This window comes from Cebus imitator, unplaced genomic scaffold, assembly GCF_001604975.1.
Source record: "Cebus imitator isolate Cc_AM_T3 unplaced genomic scaffold, Cebus_imitator-1.0 Scaffold18, whole genome shotgun sequence".
In the NCBI taxonomy this organism is placed as follows: domain Eukaryota; kingdom Metazoa; phylum Chordata; class Mammalia; order Primates; family Cebidae; genus Cebus; species Cebus imitator.
Window position 1 is genome coordinate 12,028,855 of NW_016107333.1, and position 16,697 is coordinate 12,045,551.

General features: G+C 44.8%; 1 long non-coding RNA gene across 1 annotated transcript in view; it reads left to right on the forward strand.

Annotated features, from left to right (window-relative positions):
- The window catches only part of LOC108294027, a 19,896-nt gene extending 6,768 nt beyond the window's left edge, over nucleotides 1-13,128 (forward strand). The window contains exon 3 of the long non-coding RNA XR_001820886.1: nucleotides 12,383-13,128. This is a non-coding gene — a long non-coding RNA (uncharacterized LOC108294027). The remainder of the gene's footprint in view (nucleotides 1-12,382) is intronic.
- Nucleotides 13,129-16,697: the final 3,569 nt, after the last annotated feature.

Consider the following 16,697-nt stretch of genomic DNA (forward strand, 5'->3'; position numbering starts at 1 on the left):
GGGAGGAAGGAAAGAAGGAGGGAGGGAGGGAGGGAAGGAGGGAGGGATACGGAATTAAACTCTTCATCCTCTGGCTCCAGGCTCGTCTGACTGATCAGAGGAATGGATCAATAGCCACTACTCATTCTCCTATCTCTTTCTGGAATCACAACTTAGGTTTGTAGCTGTCTAATTTATTATTATATGGTGCAGTGCAGGGTAATTATACACTGTGGTATAATTTGTTATAACTTGGGCTGAGGCCTATAACTGTATAATTTATTATTATACAGTACAGTGCTGAATAATACGAAGAGTATATAATTTATTTCAGGCTTATGAGCCTAACCTGTAATCCAAATGCAGCACGCAGCCTATGCAGATGAGTTAATGTTTCTACAGAAACCTCAACTTAGATATTTCTTCATCTCTAGCTCCTTTCTTTGGGCTTCTCAGAACACCTGTGTTACCAAGTTCCTGGTACTTTTTGTTTGGTGCAAGGCTGAAATGTCGGGTAGCCCGGGTGGCTGGGGCTGAACTGGTCTTCCATATTGGGTCATATGAAAGAAGGGCCCAGAGCTGTCACCCTGCCCAGTGATAGTTGCCATCACAGGGAGGCCACAGCTTGCCAAAGGTTTTGCTGGCCTCAGATCCAGAACCATGACCAGAGCCCCCATTTCTAGGTCCTCTGGAATGAGGAGGCTTGCAGCATCTCCATTTATTTATTCGATAACTATTCTTTGCTCTGTTCTCGGTACTGGAAATCTGTCGTTGGACCAGGTCCCTCGTGAAGCTGGCATTCTGGAAGTCAATAGCCTACATCTCTCTGGTCTCTTGTTTCTTCAAGTGTGGACCCCAGACCAGCATCGTCAGCATCCTCCAGGAATGCAGCATCTTAGCTGCAAGCCCCACTGAGTCTGCATTTTCACAAGACCCCTGGCGATTCATTCATGCTGGAGAAGCACTGCTGGAGTTGTATATGATTTAGGGGAGTCATTTTCTTCTCTACTTCCCTTCTACCCAAAATATATGCCCTCTCACGGAGTTTTCAGGCAGAGTTCCTCCTCCTCCTCCCCCTCCTCCTCCTCCTCCTCCTTTGTTGAAACGGAGTCTCTTTGTGTCCCCCAGGCTATAGTGCAGTGGCACAATCTCAGCTCACTGCAGTCTCCACCTCCTGGGTTCAAGCAATCCTCCCACCTCAGTCTCCCCAGTAGCTGGGATTACAAGCCTGTGCACCACACCTGGTTAAATTTTGCATTTTCAGCAGAGATGGTGTTTCACTGTGTTGGCAAGGCTGGTCTTGAACTCCTGACCTCAAGTGATTCACTCACCTCAGCCTCTCAAAGAGTGCTGGGATAACAGGCATGAGCCTCCACGCCTGGCCCCTTCTTATTTTTCTTAAAGAACATGTATTTTTTCTTTTACCTTGGTCACAGAAGTTCATTATGTACCTTTTGGAATTATAAAACAAAAAAGAAAAATATAAAAATCACCCAGAACCCCATTATCCAGAAGTGACACTGTTAATATTTTAATAACCAATCCATCAGACTTTTTAAATATATATCTATACTATTTTTCTTTTCAAAATTTCAAGAAAAGATGCAAGAATGTTGTGTTCAGGCTCAGAAAACAATACCCCAGAATCTGGTGCTTTGGCATGCTGAACTGAAGAAGCGGGTTCAAGGTCTTTCTCTGACCTTTCCTACCTCCCTGTCTCTCTGATCCTCTTACTTTCCCAAAGCACCAGGAGGGACTCTCTGGAATTTCCTTATCTGCCTAAGAAAGCTGCTTTCCAAGAGAAACGCAATTTCTTAAAACTCCCCCTTGCCTAGAAATCTCATAAAATAACCTGGAGAGATTATCCACTGGGAAAGATACTACACGTAGTCACCACGCTCAGGCAGACTTTCATCTATTTTTCTGAGAGCGGCTCCGAGAGATTACCTAGGAAGCTTTATCTGCCTAGTAAGACAACCTTTGTTCACAGTGAAGTTCTGCCCTCACCTTCCCACCGCCTCCCCGAGAGCTCAGAAGTATTTTGTCTCAGGCCGTTGTTCTTCAGGCTCATCCATTTCCCCTAAAAATTACTTACTCCTCAACCTCCCATTTCTCCTTCCCCAATGAGGAAGGGCAAGTAAGTAGCCTGAGCTCACTGGGTTATTGGGTAATCATTCTCCTGCAATTTCCCTGTGTTTTTCACATTAAATAATTTTATTATTATTTTTTTGGAGACAAAGTTTTCCTCTGTTGCCTGGGCTGGAGTGCAGCGGCACAATCATAGCTCACTGCAGCCTCCGACTCCTGGGTTCAAATAATCCTCCAACCTCTGATTACCAAGTAGCTGAGACCACAGACACACATCACCACACCTGGCTAATTAAAAAAAAAAAAAAATTGTAGAGACAAGATCTTATTTTGCTATGCAGGGTGGTCTCAAACTTTTGGCTTCAATGATCCTCCCACCTTGGCCTCCCAAAGTGCTGGAATTACAAGCATGAGCCACCATGCCCAGCCTCATTAAATACAATTTCATATGCTATTTTCTTCTATTAATCTGTCTATTCTAGGCCATTTTCAGCAAACCTTCAGAGGACAGAAGGGAAGATTTCCTTTGGCTCTTATAATTGGCCCTTTGGCTCTCAAAACTGAGGTGCATTCACCTGGAAGGATTGTTCAAACATAGACTGCTGGGCCTTCACCCTAGAGCTTTTGATCAGAAGGTCTGGGACCAGGCCTGGGATCTGGCACTTCTAATGAGTTCCAGGTGAGGTGGAGCTGCTGGTCCAGGGACCACAGCTTGGGAGGCACTGGGTTCAGTGTTCTAAGATTTCCTAAGCATCAGTGGTTGGAATCCAGCTCCACCATACACTACCTGCCCATAGGGAAGTCAGGCTGCCTCTCTATGATGCAGCTTCTGAGTCCACAAGGACAGTACCTGCCTCATAAGGTTCTTATTATTATAAGGATTATAAGAGCTAATTAAATTAGTAAAACACAAAGGAAGTATTAATGATGATGAATATGCATATAATTGTTTAATCAAGATTTCTTAACAATTGTTCAAAAACATTTTCATGTCACTATTCTTCTGTGTATTTGCTTTCAAAGGCTGTGGCCTTATCCTTCATAGTGATGCATTTATCTAGTCCACAGTCTTCCACTAAACAGTGCTACAATGAGCATTCTCACGGATAAATCACAGTGCACCTGTCTGCTTATTTCCTTAGGATATAATGCACTAAATGTGAAATTGCTGAGGAAAATTACATGAGCATATTTAAGACTTTTGATAAGTTTTGCTAAATGGCGTTCCAGAAAAATTATACTGATTTAAAATGCTACCAGCAGCATATGAGGTCATCTTTCCTTACATTCTTATTAATATCCCATGTTATTGGTTTTTTAAAAAATTATGCCAGTATTTTGTTTGTTAATTTGAATTCCTTTGATGACTACTGAAGTTGGATGTCCCCACTCCAATATTTCAGGACTTTAGAAATCCCTCAAAGCTTGTGTTTACAGAATGTTAACCAGCCCTTTTCTCCTCTAACGAACCAGCTCTCTGTCTTGACATCTCTCTTGTAGGAGCAGAGGCATCATCTCACAGGTAACAGCTGCCTGATTTAAATCCCACCTGTGCTGCTGGTAACATACCTCCCATTTAATAGACGAGTGTGGACTAGAGGAGGCATGAAACATTAAGAGAGCAAACAGAAGGAGAGAAGTTATTTGTTCCACAAAAACTCCCTCACCATCTCCCACAGATGAGGCCTTCTGTTAAACTTAAAGGATGCAAAGACAAGGAAGTCTCAAAGTCCAGGGTGGTGGAACAGGGAATACACACAAAATCATCTGAAATATAACAGTGCAAATGAGAGCAATGGAGTAAGAATCTCATGAAAGAAATGATGGTATCTTTGAAGTCAGAGAGGACCTGGGTTCAAATCTTGTTTCTTTCAACTCCTAGCTTTGGGCAGTAAAATGCAAAGACTATTTATCTCAGGCTTAAACTAAAATAACAGACAAAAAAAATTCTGGAAACAGGTAAGGCTTCCTGTTTCCAGGAATCTCACAATTCTGCCCAAGGGCCAAATATGGCATATAAAAGGTCTTGTTTGGTGCATCCAGTGTACGTTGAAAAAATTTCCTAGAGGAATTAGGATGGCTTAGATCAATAGTTCTCCAGCCTAGTTGCCCAATTGAAATACCTGGAAATATATCGGTTCCTTGAGAAGAGATCTGGCCTCATTCACTGACTTCTCCTTTTGGCCAAGATGGAATAACAGAGAATGGGTTTATCCTCTTACCTGAAACAAAAACATCTAGGGAAAATATATGAGTCAGCAGTTTTCAAGACATTGGACATCAGGAGACACAGAACAGTGATACCTGAGAGAGAGAGAGAGAGAGAGAGAGAGAGAGAGAGAGAGAAGAGAGCCTAGCAATTGCCTCCACTTACTATCTGGAGAGAGTTTGCAGGTCATGGCGCTGGACAGGGAGTCCAGATAGGGCCCAGTGGCCTTCCTGAGTTGAAGAGATGGAGCTGGGCAGCTGCTATGGTTAGAATGCTTTTGTCCACTGTAAAAATTCATGTTGACGCTGGATTCAATGGATCATGCCTGTAATCCCAACATTTTGGGAGGCCAATACAGGAGGACTGCTTGAGGTCAGGAGTTCAAGATAAGCCTGCACAACACAGTGAGATCCCACCTCTATAAGATAATTTTTTTTAATTAGCCAGGCATGGTGATGCACACCTATAGTCCCAGCTACTCAGGAGGCTGAGGTGGGAGAATCACTTGAGTCCAGGAGGTTAAAGCTGCAATGAGTCATGATCACACCACTGCACTCCAGCTTGGTTAACAGAGCAAGACCCTAGCTCCAATCAATCAATCAATCAATCAATTTATGTTAAAACTTAACCCTTAATGCAATACTGTTGGGAGATGGGGCCTTTTGGTAGGTGTTTAGGTCATGAGGACTCTGCCCTCATTAATGGATTAATGTTGTTATAAAAGGGCTTCATGAAGGGAGTCTATCCTTTTGCCCTTCTGCCTTCTGCCCTGTGAGGACACAGCATTTCTCCCCTCTGGAGGACACAGCATTCACGGTGTCATCTTGGAAGCAGAGAACAGCTCTCACTAGACACCAACGCTGACATCTTGATCTTGAACTTCCCAGCCTCTAGAACCATCAGAAATCAATTTCTGTTCTTTATAAATTACTCAGGCTCAGGTATTTTTGTTGTAGCAACACAAATGCATTAATCCAGAGGCCAAGGTGTCTGGAGTTCACAGGGCAGAGTATCACGAAGAAGAGAGCTTGTGGGAAGGACCAGGTACAAGAGCACAGGTGAGCTCTGGAGATCAACAGAGAACCCCTCCAATCTCCTGAGTACTAATGAACACATGCATGTATGAAACCTACCTGAGGCCAGCAAAGAACCACCTGAAAGGATTAGAGGGAACAATCCCAGGTACCCACACAGGGCTGGGAATAGTCTCTGCTCTTAGGAGCCAGAGTGAAAAACCTCACAGGGCTTTAGGCAGAGGATTCATTTGGTTTTTCTCTTAGTAGTTAGACAAAATTTGCTCTAAACTAAATATTGATATGGTCCCATCTAAAAATATTTAAAAGCAAAGATTAAACTAATTCTAAGGAACTTAACTGTGTCCCAGAAAAAAAAAAAATCAAACATATTTATAGAAACACACACAAAAAACCCTAGCACATGATGATGTAAATTCAGTGTCTGGTATCATTAAAAAATTGCCAGGCATGCAAAGAAGCAAGGAAATTCAACCCATTAATGAAGAGAAAATTCAATCATTCAAAACTGACCCAGAAATGACACAAATGATAGAACTGATAAATAAAGACATTAAAATTGTGATTATGGCTGTATTTCTTATGTTCAGGAAACTAGAGAAAGAACTGAGTATACTAAATTGTGACATGGAAGACAGCAAAAAGACTCAAATAAAAAAGATTCGTGAACTTAAACATACAGCAAGAGAAACTATCCAAAATGAACTATACAGGAAAAAAAAAAGACTGAAAAAAAATGAACAGAGCATCAGTGAACTTTGGGACAACTTCCAGTACAATACACACACACACACACACACACACACACACACACACACACACACATTCATACATAGATATGTATATAACCAGATAGACATATTTATAAGCAGATAAATATATACATATGTGTGCATAAGTGTGTGTGTGTGTGTATGAGAGAGAGAGACCTTAATGGTTGAAATAATGGTTGAAAATTTGCCATATTTGATGTAAACAAAACTCACAGACCCAAGAAACCCAATGAACCCCAAGCACATTAATTTATCACAGTCTACCTTCTACTTCCTAGTGATATTATACTACTTTGCCTTACAAGATTATACTTGAGAATCTCACAACATTAGACAAATGACACCAAGGGCCATTATAATAAAATTACTCAAAACTAGACATAAACAAAATATCTTAAAAGCAGTCAGAAAACAAACAACAGCCCAGGTTATATATAGGTTATATATACAAATGAACACATATAAGGCCAGCATCAGATTTCTCAAAAGCAGCAATGCAAGTACAAAGACAGTAGAGTAGCATCTTTAAAGTGCTTAGAGAAAAAGAAAGTCGACCTAGAATTCTACATCCAGAAAACATGTCTTTTTAAAAATGAAAGCCTGGGCAACATGGCAAAACCCCGTTTCTACAAAAAAAATACAAAAATTGGCCAGGTGTGGTGACACATGACTGTGGTCCCAGCTACTCGGGAACCTGAGATGGGAGAATCACCTGAGCCTGGGGAGGTCAAGGCTCCAGTGAGCCAAGATTGTGCCACTGCACTCCAGCCTGACTGGCAGAATAAGACTCTGTCTCAACATTAAAAAAAAAAATCAAACTAAAGATGTTTTCAGATATCCAAAGGCAGACAGAATTCATCACCAGCATATTTGTATACAAAAAAGTGTTGATTACTCCTTTAGGAAAAAAAAAGAAAGCTACCAGATGGGAGTCTGAATCTACACAAAGGAATGAAGAGCGCTGGAAATGACAACTACGGGTAAATAAAATCCCCCGTTTCTATTACTTTAAAAATCACTTTAAAAATAAATTTGACTATTTAAAGCAAAAATAACAATAGTGTGCTGAAGAGTGTGTAATATATAAAGCAATACTATGTGTAACAACAATTACACAATGGGAGTATAATGTCGTAAGGTTCTGGTTCTATAAGCGAAGTGGTATAGTATCACCTGAAAGCAGACTGTGGTAAGTTAAAGATGTGTATTATAAACTCCAAAACGACTGCTAAAATAATTAAACAAGAACTTATAGCTAATGAGCCAACAAGAGATAAAATGGAATCATAAAAAATATTAATTTAAAAAAGAAGCAGAACAGAAAAGGAACAAATAACAAATGGAACAAAGAGAAAATAAATAGCAACATGGTGGATGGATTTACACCCAACCATATCAGTTATCACATTAAAGGTAAAGGGTCTAAACACTCCAATTAAAGGGGCAGAAATTATCAGATTGGAACTTGCGAGGCCACCGCCTAGACAGAGGTGGGGGCGGGCAGCCCCTGCAGCTGTGCTCGAGCATCTCATTTTGCTGCCTCTTGGACATGTAGTCCCTTCTCTGTGGGCCCAAATGGAAGGCAGGACGCTTTGTGCCAGGAGCAGAGAGTACAGACTTCCCAGCATGTGCTATGGTAATGTCAATGCAGAGCAGCACTGAGTTAACCTCAGAAAGCAGCTGCTAGCACCTCTGAATGAGTCTTCGTCCACCACCACCTTCTACCCCAGATCATTGGCTCTGATTCCACAGTTCACCGACTACCATAATCCTAGCAGCTGGGTAACCCATCCCACCCTCAGGACAGTGATCTGCCAGCCAGCATTAGAGAGAGGATCTCCCTGTGAAGACAAACCCTTGGAAACCAGCCCTAAATGCCAAGCAATCAGACTGTTTTCCCCACTTGATGTCATGTGAGCCTTTGTCCAATGTCTGCAGAGCTTCTCCCATGGCAGGATAAGTGGCCAGGCTGGACACACAATCTCAGAGGACCCAGGAAGGGTTATTGGTCGAATCTAAACCCAGATATCATAGAGATATTGTGTTCATTCATTCATTTGTCCATAGAGTGTTTATTGAGTGAATATCTTCTGTGTGTCAGGCACTATTTTAGACACTGAGAAAGCAGTGAAGACTGTGAAAAGGCTTGTACCTCCCAGGGGCTCAGGGTCTAGCAAAGGAAGACAGACAAACATGCAATAAAGTATGATGACTGGTAAAATAGCAATCCTTACAAGGTCTGATGGATGCACCCAGCCAGGTTTTGAAGGATGAGCAGGAGTCTTCTGGGGGGACAAGCCAAGGAAGGCCACCGCAGGCAAAGGTCCAGCAGTTACAAGGTGGCAAAGGTGAGTAGAAGTGGGATGTGTTGAGAATGCCTTGGGCCCTGGTCTGCATGGATGGTGCACATGAGGAGGTAAGGGCCAGGCAAGCCTGGAGAAATACCATGTGCCGGTTGATTAAAAACCTGAATGCCTGGCCAGGGAGGGAGTTTGGACTTGACCCCCTGGCCTGGAACAGGGTGTCTTTGAGGGATTCTATGCAGGTGGATGGCATGAGGATATTGGAGCTTCAGAAAGGTTACTCTGGAGGCGGAGGAATGGGCATGTGGGAGCTGGAGGAAGCCGCTCAAGGCAGAGAGGTGAGAGACGGGGCTGCTAGGGAGGACTGGCATAATGGGGGCCAGAGTTAGGCAAACGTCTGTCTGGGTGACAAGGAGGAGGTGAAGAGGTGAAAGGGACAGGGCCTGGAGACTTATCAGACATGGAGGAGGCATGGAATTTGGGGAGGGCTGTGCTGGAGCTGATCTAGAAGATACTTCTGTGGGGGCACCACAGGCCCGGGTATTACCACAGACGAAGGGGAGAAGAGGGGGTGGTGGTGTTCTCTTGTATCACCACAGATGAAGGGGAGAACGGGGCAGGGCGAGGGGTGGGGCAAGGGGCGGTGTTCTCTTCTCTTTACTATTGGCTCTGACAGTGTGTGGAGAGGTGGGCCCTGTTACCAATCACACTATGAGTAGCCTGGATTTCTTGCAATCCTATGGGGCTGTCCTCTCAGAGCTGATGGAGGCCAGACGGGGACTGGGGTAGACAGAGCAGCAAATGTGGCCATCCTCACAATACACAAAGCCAAGAGTCTCAGGAAGCAACGCCTTGGAGAGCAATAGGTGTGATCTCTCCACTGCCTCCCTGCCCTTCCTGAGCTCCAGCCACACTTGCCCGTCCCAATCACACTGTGCTCGCTCTGCCTTCAAGCATGTATATATGTGATTTCCTCTGCCTGAAACTCCTACTGCCTCCATCCTGCTCAATTTGGCTCACTTTTCCTTTAAGACTCATCCTGTATTTCCCAGCCCTCATGTGACTTAGAATTCCTCTGTGCTACCCTCCCCTAGCCCTTGGTCACATTTCTAATCACAGTGATGTGGTGGCCTTTCTTCTGTCACTCACCACTACTAGATGGTGAGTGCCTTGGAGGTTGGAATTGGGTTGTATTATTTCTTAATTTTCAGGGTCAACATGAGGCCCGAAAGAATGGAGAGGCAGATGGAGGGATGGATGGAGGGAAGAAGGGAGGAGTGATTGGAGGAACCAATAGATGGAAAGAGAGAAAGAAGGAAGGGAGGGAAAAAAGGAGGGAGGGAGAAATAGAAGGAAGGAAAGAAAGAAGACAGGGAGATATGGGTGGACAAAGGAATGGATGGATTTATGAGGGATTGATGGATAGGAGGAAGGAAGGAAGATGGATGGATGGATGAATGGAGGGATGGAGAGATTTACAGACACATGACAGCATGCATTAGTGAAGGAATGAGTAAATGATTGGTGGAGTAGGAGAGTGAGCAAATAATGAACAGGTGAATAAATAAATGATCAAAAAATGAATGAGCAAGTGAATTGATGTTTGAGTGGATGGATGAATAAGTAAATAAGAAAATAAGCGACCGAGAGAATGGATGAATAAATAAGTCAGTAAACTCTTTGCATAAAATAAAAGAAAAAATAAATAGATTGGTGAATGCGCTGATAAACAAAAGTAGTTAGTAAAGAAATATCATTGGTAACCTGAGCTTCCCTGCCCAGCAATGTTTGTAGCCCTAATTTCTTCAGCCTGTTGTGGACACAGCTGTATCCCCAGTGCTTATAACTCTATCTGGTGCATGGTAGATATTCAATCAACATTTGATGAATAAATAAATGTATGAATGAATGTTGGTAGACCAGTTGACCCAGTGCTGTGGCAAACACTGAGGTTGATATTAGGAGACTGGTTTCTAATCCTAGCCCTTTGCTTTTCAATGATGTCAATTGGAGCTCAGCCTCTTTCTTCTCTGAGCTTCTGTTTCTCTATCTGTAAAATGGAATGATTGCCTTTTTTCTTTCAAGGCTATGGTAAAGATGTAATTGTGACCAGAAAGCGGTCCTGATTCAGACCTCAAGAGGGGATTCTTGGACCTTATGCAAGAAAGAATTCAGAGGAAGTTCATAAAGCGGAGGCAGGTTTATTAGGAACGTAAAGCATAAGAAGAGCAGTGGCGTGGGCTGTGCGTAGTTATTTCTTGATGACATGCTAAACAAGCGGTGGATTATTCATGAGTGTTCCAGGAAAGGGGTGGGCAATTTCCAGAACTCAGGGTTCCTCCCTGCTTTAGACCATATAGGGCAACTTCCTGATGTTGCCATGACATTTGTAAATTGTCACTGCACTGGTGGCAGTGTCTTTTACCGTGTTGATGTATTATAATTAGCGTACAATGAGCAGTGAGGACGACCAGAGGTCACTTTCATCACCACCTTGGTTTTGGTGGATTTTGGCCAGCTCTTTTACTGCATCCTGTTTTATCAGCAGGGTCTTTGTGACCTGTATCTTATGACACTAATCCCATCAACCTCCTATCTCATCCTGTGACTAAGATTGTCTGACCTCCTGGGAGTGCAGCCCAGTAGGTCACAACCTTATTTTACCCAGCCCCTATTCAAGATGGAGTCACTTCTGTTCCAATGCCTCTGATGCAATAATAAGAGCCACATGGCAACAATAAGGGCTCAACAATATTCACTCCAGTCCTCCCCACTCTTCTGTACTACCCGAAATCCCTTCTGCATTTTTTTTAAATTATAAAGCCCACACTATGTATCTTCTCTCACGGAAGCACACTTTCTCATTTGTACATCTGAGCAGCCGAATTTCACCCATGGCACCTCCTGGGTTTGGTCAAATGAGACAAAGATTCCCTCCGACACAAGCTAGTCTGTCTCCTCTGAGCCCTCCACTTGACTAGGCAGCATCTCTGTCCTTGTCAACTCCAGATGGAGCAAGAATCCGACTAAATCAGTTTAGCAAAAATCCCCACTCTTGGTATCCGACTACTGTGGATATCTGATCAGCTTGGCCTGCCTTCAGCAATAATCCTATCACATTAGTTTAGCTAGAAAATCCCTGAGGTTTCCTCTAAGTAATTTTCCATCCATGAGCCCCCGCCCTGCTCCTTGGTTATAAATTCTCACTTGTCCCTGTTGGGGTCAGAACTGAGTCCCACCTCTCTCCCCACTGCGAGACCCGATTGCAGCGATCCCCATACCTACCCCCAGGGCCCCTTGAATACAGTTGACCTCACCACCTTCAGCGAGTGCCACAAATAACGTTGTTTGTTTGTTTTTCCCCTGCGAGACAGAGCCTTGCTCTGTGGCCGAGGCTGGAGCGCAATGGCGCGATCTCGGCTCACTGCAACCTCCATCTCCCAGGTTCAAGTAATTCTCTTGCCTCAGCCTCCCGAGTATCTGGGATTACAGGCACCTGCCACCACTCAGGCTAATTTTTGTATTTTTAGTAGAGACGGTGTTTCACCATGTTGTCCAGGCTGGTCTTGAACTCTGACCTTGTGATCTACCCGCCTCGGCCTCCCAAAGTGCTGGGATTACAGGCATGAGCCACCGCGTCCGGCCATAACGTTTTTTTTTTAAAGAGGTCTGGATTCATGAGAAGCCCTTCCTCTCCGACGTTCCAACCTTAGTTGAGAGCCCTCAGCATTTATAGGTTACTATTTTTGCTTTTATCATCATCGTCATTATTGAAAATTTCTCCCAGAGCTTCAGGCAGAACTAAGTAGACAAAATACTTCGGGCCTGTTTTCATCTTCGTTTTTAATTTTAAGTGGAGAAAACATGGGATGGGTGGAGAAAGCAAAAGTGCTTTCTACTCGAGTGAGGTTTACATTTCTGAACGCCACGATCCAAGCTCATTCCCCACTGGTTGCCAGGAGAGCTGAAGCAAACCGTATTTCCCTTTCTTTGCAGTGAGGAAATTGCCTAATCATTTGCAGGCTAGGAGAAAAGACCGCACTGCAGAACAACATGTTTTAATAGGAAGCTACAAGACTTCTCATCTTAATGCTAACGACCGCCCATTTATATTAAATGGACCCCTGAGCGCCCTCCTTAAATGCCCGTTTTCTTTTTGTCTCCTTGAGTTTGAACCTTTAAGACCACCTGGACGGTGGGGACATCCTCCCTCAACGTGCATTGCTCATCTCGCCACGAGGGGGCGCTCCCAGATCAGAGACAGGCGGCTGCCGCCCACCTGCCTCGGGCCGCCACCTCCTGTGCAGGCATCAACTTTGTGCACCTGCCCATAGGGCAGGGCCGAGGGTGGGGGAGGTCTCCTGCCCCATTAAGACTATGAAGTCCAGGTGCAGCCCTGAAGGCTAGAGCAAGGTCACTACCGAGGAAAAAGATGTTCCTTGAGACTTCCCGGGATCTCTGTGAAAACTCCGGACTTCTGGGAAGTCAATGGGACTGCACTGAGGGCCTACTGTGTGCCAGGTTTTATTCACTCCACAAACACTGAGGGCCTGCAGAGGCGACTGTTCAGGAAGGGGAGGAAGCTGAGGGTGAAGGAGGGAGTCTGACCCTCACACCAGTTTCCCTGGCAGCCAGCAGAGCGTTCCACAACGTGTTGCCCAGCCAGCAAGTGGCCTCAGCTGTGGACTAGCTTCAGCCTGCCCCCAGGGGAGCTCTGGAGTAGGAACTGTAGTACCACGAGGTGAGTGACTGATCTTTTGCACCCCCAGATTTGGAGTGGGGGGTATGACAGCCAAAATCAGGGCCTGGGTGTGGCTCCCGTAGCATCTACGCCAAATGTCAGCAATGATTGTTTTTGGGTTGTGGTTATGTTGAAGATCCGTCCCTTAAGCAGAGGGCGTGAAGATAGTTCTCAGAGACACCCTCTCTTCCAGGGCTCCCCAGGGCTCTCAGCGTCAGCCCCAACTCTTTCATGAGAGTCTGCTAGAACCTCCTTCTCCAAAAGAAAATCTCCAGTGGAGATCAATGTGTATCCTTGGGAAGCTGAGATAAGATGATGAGAGGCTATGGTAAAGGTTGTGTAGGGCCCCGAGCCCTGCTAGTTCTCTCTGCATACACACCTGTGCCCAAACTGCACCAAGTTCATCCGACACTTTTCCTCTTTCTCTCTCCCAATCCAGTCATATGCCTTATTTTGTCAATTCCATACCCTTAATGTTTCCTACCCAGACTGGCAGTCACCACGTGGTTAGCAGACAAGCAAGGACTTTGGGGGTTACCCCCAAACCCCAATTTAGCTCCTGAGTGAACTCAGGAATGTCAATGTGGAAGGGATTTTTTGGATGCAGAAAAGGTTTCTTGCAAGTACTTGTTACTTAATATTCAATGTAATACAGTAGTTTTAATAATAAAAAAAAAAAGCCCTAGTCATTCTTAAGCCTTTGAGTTCAATTTTCAAAACTTATTATTCGATTTCTATGCAATCAGTTTCAAGGGGCTTTTGATGAATGGTCAGGCAACTCACACTCAGTTAAACGATCTGTCCCATTTGCAAACTTGGTTAATTAAATTATCTTCAACACTACACAGGACTTACTAATTTAACATATTCAATTTCCTTTTTTTAAACCCTTTCGTTGCCTGACCTAACAAGCAAAACTTTCCAAAGTAAAATCTAATTTAAAAACTTATACAACAGTGAATCTCAAGATCTCTTATACATTCTGGAGTCATTTATAAATTTAGTATAAAAAGATTCGTGTGCTTCTCGACGGAAGAATCACAAGTCTAAACTCAATTACACATTTTAAATTGGAGTCACAAGGCTAATTTGTTCATACTCTGATATGCAAAAAAAAATCTTCAATGTTATGAATACTTTAAATATCAACTACACAATAATATGAGTTTGACTTCTAAACCTTTGCGGAGTTAAAAGACATCTGCCCAGTGATGGAAAAGTTCTCCATTTTAAGGTAATTGGGGTGACGTCTTTCAGTACATTGTACCACCTCAGGGCCAAAGGCTCCATATTGTGGCAGAAACTGCTGGATCCCCAATATCCATGCTCCCCTGCCTCCTTAGACGTAGAATCCCAGACTCTCACTGGGCCAATTGGCCACCTAGAATAAAGATGACATTTCCCAGCCTCCTTGCATCTAAGTGTGGCCATGTGACTCAGATCTGGCCAGTAAGATAAACAGAAATGTTATGTAGCAACTTCCAGAAACCTTTCCGAAAACACAGCTGGCACATATGTCCGTTCTCTCTCTTATTCGTTCCTCCATCTTGCCACCTGGACCATAGAGGTTGATATAGTTTGGGTATTTGTCCCTGTCCACATTTCATGTTCAATTGTAATCCCCAGTGTTGGAGATGGGGCCTGGTGGGAGGTGTTTGGATCATAAGGGCGGATCCCTTGTGAATGGCTTGGGCCATCCCCTTGGTGGTGAGTGAGCTCCGGCTCTGAGTTCACACAAGATCTGGTCATTTAAAAGTGTGTGTGGCACCTCCCCCAACCCCCATCTCTCGCTCTCTCTTGCTCCTGCTTTTGCCTGTGATGTGCCTGCTCCTCCTCCACCTTCCACCATGATTATAAGCTTCCTGAGGCCTCCCTAGAAGCCGAGCAGATGCCAGCACTATGCTTCCTGTATGGCCCACAGAACCATAAGCCAATTATACCTGTTTCTTTATCAAGTATTTCTTTGTAGTAATGCAAGAACAGCCTAACACAGGTGGGATGGTTGGATTCCAGTCACTGGCTTGGATCTGGAGGTCCATAGCCCCCCTCTAGGGCTGGTGGCGGGATGGGCTAGAAGAATTCTGAGATTCTGACAACTTCATGGAATAGAGCGTCCACTTCAGCCTGTGAGAGAGTGTTTGGGAAGATCCCTCCCATCCCAATGCTTCTTGGCAATGTGACTTTGCCCTCTTCCCATCAAGAGATGAAGTCTGTTTCCCTCCCTGGAATCTGGATGTGTCCCTGAATTAACCCAGCACTGTGCTTCCACCTCCATGTAGCAAAATTGGCATCGGGTGACTTTTGAGACCTGACAATCCCATGTGAGAAAGCCAGCCTAGCCTTCCAGAAGGTGAGGGTCTCCAGCTGGGGTACCAGCTGCCGGCAATGGAGTGAGCCTATGTAGGACCCTCCTGCCCAGGCCACCCTCCAGCTGCCTGCAGTTTCAGGAGGGAGCCCAGGAGAAACCCACAGGGGAAGTTCACCAATGTGCGAAATATGAAGTGTAAATTGTTGTTTTCAGCCACTAAGTTTTAGGGTGGTTTGTTGAAGTGAAGGCTAAATAAATGCAGCCCTGGGCTGCCCACCTCTGACTTTTTCATGAGAAAGAAACTTTGATCTTGTTTAAGGCATGATGGCTTTGGGTCTTGGGTGAACTGAATCCTGATGCACACATGCACCTCTGGACCAGAGATTTTGCTTTGATGTGATACCTCAGTGGCCAGGGTGATTCTCTTCCGCTGCTGATGGATGTGCTGAGCCCTTTTTTTTTAATCAGTTGCTATGACAACAAGGGACTCCATTTCCTTTAAAGACATTGGAATCTTGTGTGCAATTAGATTCTGGCCATACCATTACCTAATTCTTCTTTCTGATCTGAGACCAGAGTTCCCCCCACCACTACCCCCGACACTCCCCGCCTTGCCCTCCTCCTGCCCAGGAGGTCAAAGCTGGCTTCCTTTGCTAATCTCCTTATTGCCTAATTGAATTCTGAAGCTGTTTCTTGCCCTTGCTGTCTGCTCAGGCCACGACTCAGACATTTAGAGGCTTCCTTTTGGATTCTGCATCTCTCCCTTTCTGGACTCTGAGCTGTAACATCCCCCCAAGTCAAGTTAGATAGAGAATGAGAGCCTTCTCCTGCTCCAAGCCTCTGTTTTCTTATCTGCAAGGTGGAGACAGTTTACCAACCTCACATGTAGGCTGGGAGGTCTCTGAGACTGTGTCTACAAACACCTTGCCGTTCTCAGCCCCTTCACTCCCTGCCAAGGCCCCACATGGGCTTCCTGGAACATTGGCAACAAAATCACAGATGCTCCCTATATCCTCAGGGACTGCTTGGCTCTCAGCTCCCACAGTCCTCACCAGCGTCTGACCTTCCCAGGGTCCTCAGGCCAGCAGCGCTCCCACCTCTGGGCCCTTGCTCTTGCTTTTCTCTCTGCCTGGGGTGCCCCCCCACCAGCTCTTTCTTGGCTGTTCCTTCCCCATCCTTCAGGTCTTATTTTAAACCTCATCTCCCCAGGGAAGTTTTCCCTGACTACATCACCAGAAGAGCCAGCCCATCCCATCAAAAGT